Source organism: Sphaerodactylus townsendi, linkage group LG10 (genome assembly GCF_021028975.2).
Source record: "Sphaerodactylus townsendi isolate TG3544 linkage group LG10, MPM_Stown_v2.3, whole genome shotgun sequence".
In the NCBI taxonomy this organism is placed as follows: Eukaryota; Metazoa; Chordata; class Lepidosauria; order Squamata; family Sphaerodactylidae; genus Sphaerodactylus; species Sphaerodactylus townsendi.
In genome coordinates, this window is record NC_059434.1 from 82,830,602 (window position 1) to 82,842,499 (window position 11,898).

At 48.0% G+C, this 11,898-nt stretch overlaps 1 long non-coding RNA gene across 1 annotated transcript; it reads right to left on the reverse strand.

The window, feature by feature from the left end:
- Positions 1-7,362: 7,362 nt before the first annotated feature.
- On the reverse strand, positions 7,363-8,561 carry LOC125440152. Its single transcript, XR_007245648.1, has 2 exons — positions 8,531-8,561; positions 7,363-7,651 (listed from the first exon to the last, which is right to left on the reverse strand). It is a non-coding gene; the product is annotated as an uncharacterized LOC125440152 (long non-coding RNA).
- Between the last annotated feature and the right edge of the window lie 3,337 nt (positions 8,562-11,898).

The following is an 11,898-nucleotide window of genomic DNA, read 5'->3' on the forward strand; positions in this document are numbered from 1 at the left end:
AGAGTCTAGTAGGCTTAGATTAGGAAATGGAAGAAGATGGGAGGAATTGGGGCACCATGGTTGGGGCTGAGGATCCCAGTACTAATGGGACGGGGTAAGTATAGCGGTAGGCGGCGCCATATGATAGACAGCGGACGACAAGTAGATGTGCTCGTTTGCTTTCTGACCTCCGACCTATCCCTAGGAAATCGAGGATGGCTGGGTTCAGGGATACTCTGCTTCGTCTCTGGTGCTGATTAATGCCAGGTCCATAAACAATAAGACCGCAGTACTCGGGATTTTCCATAGGAGATCTGCAAATGGACCTGGCTTGTGTCACGGGAAAAACCTGGGTAAGTGAGGGCGAGACCGTAGCCTTAAGGGCGGGTCGCGCCCCCAGGTTTCGCGATGCCTCCACCAGTCTCGAACCCAGGGCCGGGGAGGTGGTGTAGCAATGTTCATCCGCAATTCCATTGCCTTCAGGGCAGTCCCCGTCCGGAGATCACCGGCATGGAGTGTGTCGGCCTGGAGTGGTTGGCCATGGAGAGGTTGGCGGTCCTTCTGGTGTACCGGTAAGCCTAGCGCACCGGGGGGGAGGGCCTTCTTCGGCGGCTAGAGGTGGTGGCCGACTGGGCGTTGAGGTGTCCCAGGCTTATTGTCCTGGGTGACTTCAATGTCCATGTTGGCACAACCTCATGTATGGCGGCTCTTGGACCTAGTGTCATCCATGGCGACTCTAGGCCTCTCCTTAATAAATTCTGGCCCCACCCATGAGGCCAGACACACGCTGGATTTGGTCTTTGGGTCGGGGGTTAATCTGGTCGTATCCTCTATTGATAGAGTGCCATGGTCCGACCACTATGCCCTGAAGCTGTGGCTTGACATGCTGCGCCGCCCCTGTCTAGGCGACGGGCTGATTTATGCCCGCCCACAGAGACTTATGGATCAATTGGTTTCCCTGAATGCTCTGCGGGACCCTGAACCAGCAGGCACCTCGATGAGCAAGTGGAGGATTGGAATTCCCGCCTCTCTGATGCCATCGAGACTGTTGCTCCCTCGGCGTCCTCTCCCAGCTCACGGCAGGCTCCATGGTATACAGAGGAGCTGCGCCATGATGAAACGGAGTGCTCAGGCGTCTAGAGCGAGTGTGGAGGAAAGCTGCGTGACGAAGCTGCGCGAACATCCTATAGGACGTTTATGAAAGCCTATGAGATGGCGACGAAGGAGGCGAAGAGGCTTTCTTCTCTTCCTCTCTCGCATCTGCTAGCTCTCGCCCGGCTCAATTGTTTGGATAATTCGATCTTTGACCTCTTTATCAGAGGGTTCCACAAATCAATCCGCCAGGACCTCCCTGCCACCTTAACTACAATTAGTGAACTGGAGGCTCCCTTGCCGTCTTCTGGCCCTTGTTTGGCCCGGTTTTCCCTGCTCTCCGAAGCTGCTGTTGACAGGATCTTGGCTGCTGTTAGACCTACTACCTGTCCTCTGGATCCGTGCCCTTCCTGGCTGATTAAAACCTGCTGGGAGGAGCTACGACCCCACCTGTTGAAAATCATCAATGACTCCCTTGAGCAAGGAGTCTTTCCAGATAGGTTGAAGGAGGCAGTGGTCTGCCCACTCTTGAAAAGACCATCGTTAGATCCTGGAGATCTGGCCAATTACCGCCCCGTGTCGAATCTTTCGTTTCTGGGGAAGGTAATTGAGAGAGTGGTGCTGGAGCAGCTTCAGGGCTTCCTGGATGACACATCGGCTTTTGATCCCTTCCAGTCTGGCTTCCGTGCTGGGCATGGGATGGAGACAGTTCTCGTCGCTGTCACGGATACGCTCCATATGCAACTTTACTGAGGCGGATCGGCACTGCTGGTGTTGTTAGATCTCACCGCAGCGTTTGATGTGGTCGACCACGATCTTTTGTCCCACCGCCTGGCCACCTCCAGAGTCCGGGGCACTGTCCTTCAATGGATTGTCTCATTCCTCCGGGGACAGAGTCAGCAAGTGTGGTGTGTGGACCAAGCTTCCCGGAGGTGCCCGCTTCATTGCGGTGTGCCTCAGGGCGCTTTGTTATCCCCACTGTTATTTAACATCTATATGCGACCCCTTGCTCAGCTTTGGGCTGATCTGTCATCAGTATGCTGATGACACTCAGCTCATTCTGTTGATGGAGGGGGGAGCTGTCACCGCCCCTGCAGCTCTACAGCATTGTTTGGGGGCGATTGGCTGGTTGGTTACAACAGAGCAGGTTAAAACTTAATCCATCGAAGACGGAGATCCTCTGGCTTGGCGGGGAGAGATTGGGGAATTCCAGCCGCCCGGTGTGGGAGGGTCACATTGGCGCCCGACCTCCTCCGTTAAGCAGCCTGGGGGTCCACCTGGATTAAATCTCTTTCAATGGAGACCCAGGTGGCCCATACAAACCGGGTTGCGTTTTCCCACCTTCGACAGGCCCCACGGCTGGCTCCCTTCCTCTCCAACGCCGACCTAGCCACTGTGATCCATGCACCGGTCCCCTCCAGGCTAGACTATTGCATCTCGCTCTACGCGGGCCTTCCCTTGTGTCTGATTCGGAAGCTAAAACTGGTCCAAAATGCAGCTGCACGTCTGCTCACAGGCAGTGCCATCTGGGATCATATCCAGCCTGTGTTGCACCAGCTGCATTGGCTCCCAGTGGAGTTCCGAATCATCTTCAAGGTGTTGGTGTTGACCTTTAAGGCCTTACGCGGCCTGGGACCCTCGTACCTTCGGGACCGCATTACCCCATATGTCCCGGCTTGACCTCTGCGCTCAGCAGAGGCCAATTTACTGGAGATCCCTGGCCCCTCAATGATGCGGCTGGCCTCCACTCGGGCCAGGGCCTTTACGGCTCTGGCCCCTGCCTGGTGGAACACTCTACCACCAGCTGTCCGGGCCCTGCGGGACCTTGGAGAGTTCCGTAGGGCCTGCAAGACCGAATTGTTCCACCGGGCCTTCGGAGAGACCAGCCGCTGAGGGTGCCCTGCTTTCATCCTCCCCCTGCTGTATAGGGTCCCTAACATCATCGGGACCCATCACTCTTCTTGGGAGGGTTGCATATGGGTTCGTGGGATACTGTTTTAGAATGAAAATTTTAAACTTTTATATATTTATGTTTATATATGCTTTTATATTGTTCACCGCCCTGAGCCCTTTGGGGATAGGGCGGTATACGAAATCAAATAATAAATAAAATAAATAAATAAATAAGGAAATGCCCAACTCATTAAGTTTGGCTTCGATTTTAACCCACCACTGGGTTGTGTGGAGGATGGAGCGTCCCTGTTCCTCAACCAGTTTTTAATCCATAGGAGGACTTCCCCTCTTATTCCTTCATTGCTGAGTTTTCTCAACAGTCCCTGGTGAGGAACTTTGTCAAAAGCCTTTTGGAAATCCAAGTAGACAATGTCCACTGGTTCCCCCTTATCCACATGTCTGTTTACACCCTCAAAGAACTCTAGTAAGTTTGTAAGACAGGACTTGCCTCTACAAAAGCCATGCTGACTCTTCCTCAGCAGATCTTGCTTTTCTACATGTTTAATAATTTTATCTTTAATGATAGATTCTACTAATTTACCAGGAACAGATGTCAAACTGACTGGCCTGTAATTTCCTGGGTCCCCCCTAGACCCTTTCTTAAAGATTGGTGTGACATTGGCCATCTTCCAGTCTTCAGGGATGGAGCCTGATTTCAGGGATAAGTTGCATATTAATGTGAGAACATCAGCAATTTCATGCTTGAGCTCTTTAAGAACTCTTGGATGAATGCAATCTGGGCCAGGGGATTTGGTAGCATTTAGTTTATCAATGGCTGCCAGAACTTTTTCCTTGTCTACCACTATCTTTGCTTGTTCCTCGGATTCACCTCCTAAGAAGCTTGGTTCAGGTGCAGGAATTTTCCTCACCTCCTCTTGGGTGAAGACAGATGCAAAGAATTCATTCAGCTTCTCTGCAATCTGCCTGCCAACTTTTAGCACACCCTTTGTTCCTTCATCATCTAACGGGCCTACCGCTTCCCTAGCTGGCTTCCTGCTTTTGATGTACTTGAAGAACTGTTTGTTGCTGGTCTTGATGTTCGCAGCCATGCGTTCCTCATAATCCTTTTTTGCCTCCCTTACAGCTAACTTGCTTCTCTTTTGCCACCATTTGTGTTCTCTCTGGTATTCTTCATCAGTTAAGTTGGACTTCCATTTTCTAAAAGACATCTTTTTTTTCCTAATAATTTCCTCAACCTCCCTTGTTAACCATGGTGGCTTTCTTTTGGACTGGGCGCTGCCTTTCCTAACCTGCGGAACACATTCCAGCTGAGCTTTTAATCCATAGGAGGATTAATCCATAGGAGGATTTTGGGACCAGTGCTCTTTAACTTCAAGATCTTGTCCTTTAACGGACATACTCTGTTTCCCCCAAAATAAGACATCCCCTGAAAATAAGACATAGTAGAGGTTTTGCTGAAGTGCTAAATATAAAGCATCCCCCGAAAGTAAGACGTAGGAAAGGTTTTTATTTGGAAGCATGCCCGTCGACCAGAGCATGCAGCTGTGGAGCGGAAAAATAAGACATCCCCTGAAAATAAGACATAGCGCATCTTTGGGAGCAAAAATTAATATAAGACGCTGTCTTATTTTCGGGGAAACACGGTACTGGGGAAAGGGCGTGTGCATATCCCAACACTCCACCCCCTTCCCTTCTCTCCTTTACAAGGCTACTTTCAAACATTCTTCCACAAAGAAGATCACACTGTTGGTGGGGGACAGACAGGAAGCCAGGTGTTCGGACTGCCAGGGGGCAACTTTGTTCCAGAACAGATTGTATCAGTAAGCATTGCACAGTCATCTTTCAAATGGATGGACTGGAAATTGTCGTCTTCTTTCTTCCAATATTTGTTTTTCATTTTATATTGTGTTTATTAGATTGTATTGGGGGAGGCAGATACCTGTTTCTCAGATAGGAAGTGTGTCCCCCTGGAACACAAAGTTGTGGTCACATGTAACCTGCAAACCCTGGTTTGCCCCGAAAGCCTTCAGTGATCAAGCTGTGTGTGAAGGAAGGGAGAGTAGGGAACACCAGGATTTGAGAAAGGGTTGACTATTCCAGGTCAGGGAGTTTATTCATTTACTAAGAATGAAGCCCATTGGACAACACAATACAAGAGGCTCTAGAAAACTGTGAGTCATTGTCAATAGGCCTTGCACACCCTTGCAACATCATGGCGTGCCCCTTCTACTCGCACACCTGAGAAACTCTTTAAAATGGAGTCATTCCCAACATACCTTCCCTTTTATATGTATAGATTTATATCTTAGATAGATTGATATCTCACGAGTCCTCTGCTACAGCGAGGCTCAGGGCGGGCAAAAAGAAGTCAATGTACATTTAAAAACAGAACAGTTGAAATAGATGAAAATTCCTTCATCCTAAGTCCTTCAAGAGAGTATAAGTGTAATAAACACACACACACACACACACACACACACATACATAAGAAGGAAGAAGAAGAGGAGTTTAGATTTATATCCCACTTTTATATCCCATCCTGTAAGGAGACTCAAGGTGGCCTACAAGCTCCTTTCCCTTCCTTTCCCCACAACAGACACCTTGTGAGGAAGGTGGGGCTGAGAGAGTTCTGAGAGAACTGTGACTAGCCCAAGGTCACCCAGCAGGAATGTAGGACTGTGGAAACACATCTGGTTTACCAGATAAGCCTCTGCCACTCAGGTGGAGGAGTGGGGAATCAAACCCAGTTCTCCAGATTAGAATTCACCTGCTCTTAACCACTACACCACGCTGGCTCTTAAAATGGAGCCATTTCCAACATGTCTTCCCTTTTATTTGTAGATTTATATCTTAGATAGATTGCTATCTCACATGTCCTCCACCACAGCGGGGATCGGGGCGGGCAAAAACCAGTCAATATACATTTTAAAACAAAACAGTTGAAATAGATGAAAATTCATAAAACAAAACAAATAATAAGGGCTTGGCCAGATTTATGGAGGAGAAGTCGATCTATGGCTGCCAATCTTGATCTTCCTTGATCTCAGATTGCAAATGCCTTAGCAGACCAGGTGCTCAGGAGCAGCAGCAGCAGAAGGCCATTGCTTTCACATCCTGCATGTGAGCTCCCAAAGGCACCTGGTGGGCCACTGCAAGTAGCAGAATGCTGGACTAGATGGACTCTGGTCTGATCCAGCAGGCCAGTTCTTATGTTCTTATTTTCTTAATAAAGATGGTGCCCTAAGATCTCAGCACAGTTGACACCCCAGACCAGCAGACCCTCCACTAAGTAAGGGGGGACGGGGATCAGGAGGAGCATATCTGTGACACGTGCCAGCCACAGCCCTTTGATACACTTCACCTCTCCCATCTCTTCCTATCGCCCCTCTTTCTCGCTCCTTCCCTGCCACTCATTCCCTTCACCTGGATCCACCATTCTAACTGGTTATGGTCGGTTTTCCGGGCTGTGTGGCCATGGTCTGGTGGATCTTGTTCCTAACGTTTTGCCTGCATCTGTGGCTGGCATCTTCAGAGGTGTATCACAGAGGGAAGTCTGTTACACACTGTAACACCACCACTCTAACTCCACCTTCCAAATACTGTTCCATGCTTCGGATACGCCATTGATCCAAACAAACAGATGTACTTTTCGTTTTGTTTCAAATGTAGTGAACTATGTATAGCTGTAACAATCTGCACTCCAGGTTATTACATTTATTTCGGAAGTTGTCATATTTTTAGGAACTGGCACATATTTGTACTAAAGCCGCTGTTCTTTTCGCTGTTGCCGAACTGGAAGGAACTGAACAGGTGTGTTTAACTGAGCTAATTTATGCAATATGCAGCCAGCTCTTATTTACCATGTGTTCTCCTTGAAGACAAGTTATTAACAAACTGGATTATTTAACTATCTCATTTAAAACTCTGTCAACAGTCTTAAGTACGATTGAAGAGAGACAGGCAGGCAGCGCTCCATATTTCTTTGTGTTCCTGAACATTTTCTAATGAATGGTGTCTCTTTTTTTTTTTGAAGGCTAATAGACGTTGAGCCTCATCCAAAGAAGAAGAAGAAGAAGAAGAGTTTGGATTTCTATCCCCCCTTTCTCTCCTGCAGGAGACTCAAAGGGGCTGACAATCTCTGTGCCCCCCTCACAACAAACACCCTGTGAGGTAGGTGGGGCTGAGAGAGCTCCGAGAAGCTATGACTAGCCCAAGGTCACCCAGCTGGCGTGTGTGGGAGTGCACAGGCTAATCTGAATTCCCCAGATAAGCCTCCACAGCTCAGGAGGCAGAGCTGGGAATCAAACCCGGTTCCTCCAGATTAGATACATGAGCTCTTAACCTCCTACGCCACTGCTGCTCCTTTCTTTTTTTCCCTTTTTACTAGCACACTTGGGTTTTGAATACACGTCTCAGAACGTTGGGCCGTCTCTCCCTCCTGAGATGTTTCTGCTACTGGCAGCTCCTGGAGGCTCTTTGTCTTGCATTAGGTCCATGTTTTGGGAACAGTCTTCCTGCCGTGCCCTCATTTGAAGATCTTGCCCTGGCAAAAGACCTTGCCAACGTGCTTGAAATCCCCCTCCCACAGGAAGTACTCCTTCACCAGCGTCTTGGACTCCTCGCTATCCGGGTTCAGCTTCCTCCAAGTGTAGGATTCATAATCCACCTGCCAGTCCTACATATCCACTATTTGCAGGATCACTCCAGTTTGTTACACCTCATGCTTTCCGACTATGCAAATTCTAGGTGGCTGAAACTAGTTGAGGGAAAAATCAACACTCTTGGCTTTTCATTAGAGTCGTTAGTCCCTCTTTCCCTATCAGAAGCATATAGCTGCTTGAAAACTAAGCTATTAGAACAAGAGTATCGGGATATGATAACAGCTGCGAGGAAAACGTGTTCCCCCCTGACCCTGCTTATTCCAATTGAACAAGGACACATGGCCAATTATTTACAGTGGATCACCAACCCTAAATTAAGAAGAGCTTTAACACTGGCCAGATTCAATCTAATGCCTTCTATGCTGCTCTATGGCAGATATCAACAAATTGATAAACAGAGGAGGCTATGTCCATGCAATATGGGTCAGGTGGAGACACTCGATCATACCCTCTTTCATTGTGTAAGGTTTGCAAAAATCAGAATGTCACAATCTGCACTTATCCCATTTCTGTATAACAATCTAACTGATGCTCTTAAGATACCTATGCTTTTGAACAACATGGATCCCACAGTGTGTGAGAATGTAGCAAAATTTCTGCTAACAATAATAGACGTAAGTCTAGATGAATACCAACCAATGTCTATGTATTATGACCACATATAGCCAGCAGTAATTTTGCTAGCTTCTGTCAGTATCCGATGACGTTTAAGTGAGTTAACTTAGCTGAAGGAATGTCCTATAGTTACAGAAGGACCATGTATATATTTTAGTATTTAGTATTTTAGTACCAGTGTCTATAATTGTGAGCAATAATGGGCAAATTTTGTATGCTGATTTTGTATGTTTATTTTATGCCAATAAAGGCTTGTGACTGAAATCCACCTGCCAGTCAGGACTCAGCGGAAAGGTCACCCTGGTGGATTTGCCCTCCCCGGTGAACTATCTCCAGTAGGGGGGCGATTGTGAAAGTGTGTGGCTGCCACCGGGCCCCCTCTCCCTGGTGATGGGGTGCAGCGGTGAACATCCTGCCTGCCACAAACAACATAGCGAGGCTAGGGGCATGGCCAGGGAAGGAGCCCGGCCTTTGCCAGTATTACACTGGTGGGCCCTATTTATTTTTTATTTTTATTTATTTTCCAAATTTATATACTGCCCAACCCCCGAAGGGCTCTGGGCGGTGAACAACGTGAAATCCAAATACAGATCAACATAAAAATCAAATACAAAATAATCTCTCAATAATGTAAATTAAAATGCAATTCATATATGAACAATGCCCACGAAAGTCCTCCTTAAACCCTCCCGAGAGGAGAGAAGAAAGGATGGGTCCTATAGATGATAATGGACCCTTCTGGGGGGCTCTTTCAGCGGCTGGACACTCCAAAGGCCCGGCGGAACAACTCCGTCTTGCAGGCCCTGCGGAAATTGCCAAGATCCCGCAGGGCCCCGACAGTTGGAGGAAGAGTGTTCCACCAGGCAGGGGCCAGGGCTGAAAAGGCCCTGGCCCAAGTGGAGGCCAGCCGCATTATTGAGGGGCCAGGGACTACCAGCAGATTGGCCTCTGCTGAACGCAGAGGCCTAGTAGGGACATATGGGGTAATGCGGTCCCGAAGGTATGAGGGTCCCAGGCCGCGTAAGGCCTTAAAGGTAAGCACCCATACCTTGAAGATGATTCGGAACTCAACCGGGAGCCTGTGCAGGCGACACAATATTGGTTGAATATGGTCATGGAAGGCGCCCCCCGTGAGCAAACGGGCTGCCACATTTTCGACCAGTTGCAACCTCCGGATTAACAGACCGACCCATGGTGGGTAGAATGGGGGCTCTGTTTTAAGAACAGCGTCTGTACCCATCCTGCCGAACCTTGGGGTGCCCAGCATTGCTTTGCCAAAATGGGGAGCCCATTCTCTGCACTGGCTAGTAAATGCACAAGGACACAATAAAATTTTGACTGGACTTGCCCTCGGTAACATCTGTCTTGTAAACTGGCATCACACCCTTCCTAAAGGGATTAAGAAAACACAATGCCTCTACCCTAGAACCTTCCCATCTCCAAACCTGTACAATTTGCCCAATGAAAACAAAGGATTTGTTAATGTGTTTGCCTCAAGTGTTCCTGCCAGTATTATATTAACCCCAAAACTTCTTCTGACTAATTTCTCCTCAACGACCACCTCACATTATCATTGTTATAGAAACTGTAACTTCATCAGTTTCCTTCCACCTTCAGGCATTCCCAAGCTTGGTCCATCAAGCTAACGCCCCAACCATTGGATTAACAACTTGACCCTTAAGGTTGATGTCTGTCTCTTTTCTTTCCCTGAAAAGGCAGGACTCCTGTTTGTCTTGGGAGATTAAGGGCCTCTCCAGTCCACCTCCTAACATCTCCAATCAGATGGCGGCCACGCAGGCCAGAAAACCCACAACAGCCAATTGGTTTAGTCCCCTTTTAAAGCTGTCTATGCCTGTAGATATCACTACATCCTCTGGCAGCAGATTCCACATTTTAATCACTCACTGTGTAAAGAAATATTTCAATTTGCCCGTCCTGAATCCACTGCCCATCAGCTTTGTTGGATGCCGTCGAACGCTAGTATTTTGGGAAAGGGAGAATAGGTTCTCTTTAAGGGCCAGCGTGGCGTAGTGGTTAAGAGCAGGTGGAGTCTAATCTGGAGAACCAGGTTTGATTCCCTACTCCTCTGACTTGAGTGGCACAGGCTTATCTGGCCCCACCTACCTCACAAGGTGCCCATTGTGGGGAGAGGAATGGAAGGAGCTCCTCCTCCTCCTCCTCCTCTTCCTCCTCCTTCCTCTTCGTCAGCTCTCTCCACCATAGTTTCCTAAACTTCTATCAGATCCCCCTTTAGTTGTCTCTTTTCAAAACTGAGAAGTCCCAGACTGGCCGGCCTTTCCAACAGGGCTAATGAGAGATAGAACGAGCTCGGAATCGTTTCCAATTTCCCACTGTTCTTCAACTGATCTGCTCTGAATTGTGTGTGACAAGTCTTACCTGTGCGGATAAAAATAGCTTTAACCATCTCAGAGACGGAACAATGAGGCTTTTTCCGATACGTAACGCAGTTTGAAATGACATTGTTTGTTTGCATTGTTAGCCACCCCATCATCATGCTGTTGAACTATGTTCAGCTTATTACAGAATTCACATCCCAATTCTCTGTTGGAATTTCTAACCTGTAACTCTGTTGTTGTTTTTTAAAAAAATGAATGGGAGCAACAGTTAAAAGGCAATCTCTGGATAACATATAATGTTTTCCAAGTACCAGGCAGAGAATAAAAGGCTACGTTTTCTGTTGTACAAGGACTCCCAGGTAGAATGAGTAAGGTTCTGAGAGAAGGTAACTATTTCAAGGACATCCAGTTAGCTTTGAGAAAAAGTGGGGGTCTTGACCCCAACTCTTACATTCCCAGCCACAAAACCAGATTGGCTCTCATCAGTCCTCTTCTCATAATTTCAGATGGTGACCCCAGTTCATGTAGGAGAGAAGAAGAAGAAAAGAGTTTGGATTTATAAATTTTCTCAAGGTAAGGTGACTCAAGGCAGTCTAAAAACTCCTTTCCAGAGCCAGCGTGGTATGGTGGTTAAGAGCAGGTGCACTCTAATCTGGGGAACTGGGTTTGATTCCCCACTCTGCCACTTGAGCTGTGGAGGCTTATCTGGTGAACCAGATTAGCTTGTGAACTCCAACACATGCAAGCTGGGTGACCTTGGGCTAGTCACAGTTTGTCAAAGCTCTCTCAGCCCCACCTACCTCACAGGGAGTTTGTTGTGGCAGGGGAGGGAAAGGAGATTGTTCCTTCCTTCCTTCCTTCCTTCCTTCCTTCCTTCCTTCCTTCCTTCCTCTCCCCACAACTGACACCTTGTGAGGTAGGTGGGGCTGAGAGAGTTCAGAGAGAAGTGTGACTAGCCCAAGGTCACCCAGCAGGAATGTAGGTGTGGGGAAACACATCTGGGTCACCAGATAAGTCTCTGCCACTCAGGTGGAGGAGTGGGGAATCAAACTCAGTTCTCCAGATTAGAATCCACCTGCTCTTAACCACTACACCATGCTAATGTTCTGCCGCTGAGACCTTCTCCCCTGCTCTAATCAATCTGATCACAGTTGGCATTGTATCTCTGCATCTTGACTCCATGTTCTCCAGTACTCCTCCCAACACCTGAATGGGGTATAGTGGTCCAGAGATCTCCATTGCTTACTTGTATATGAGGAAGGGAGTTTTGACTCTCAAAA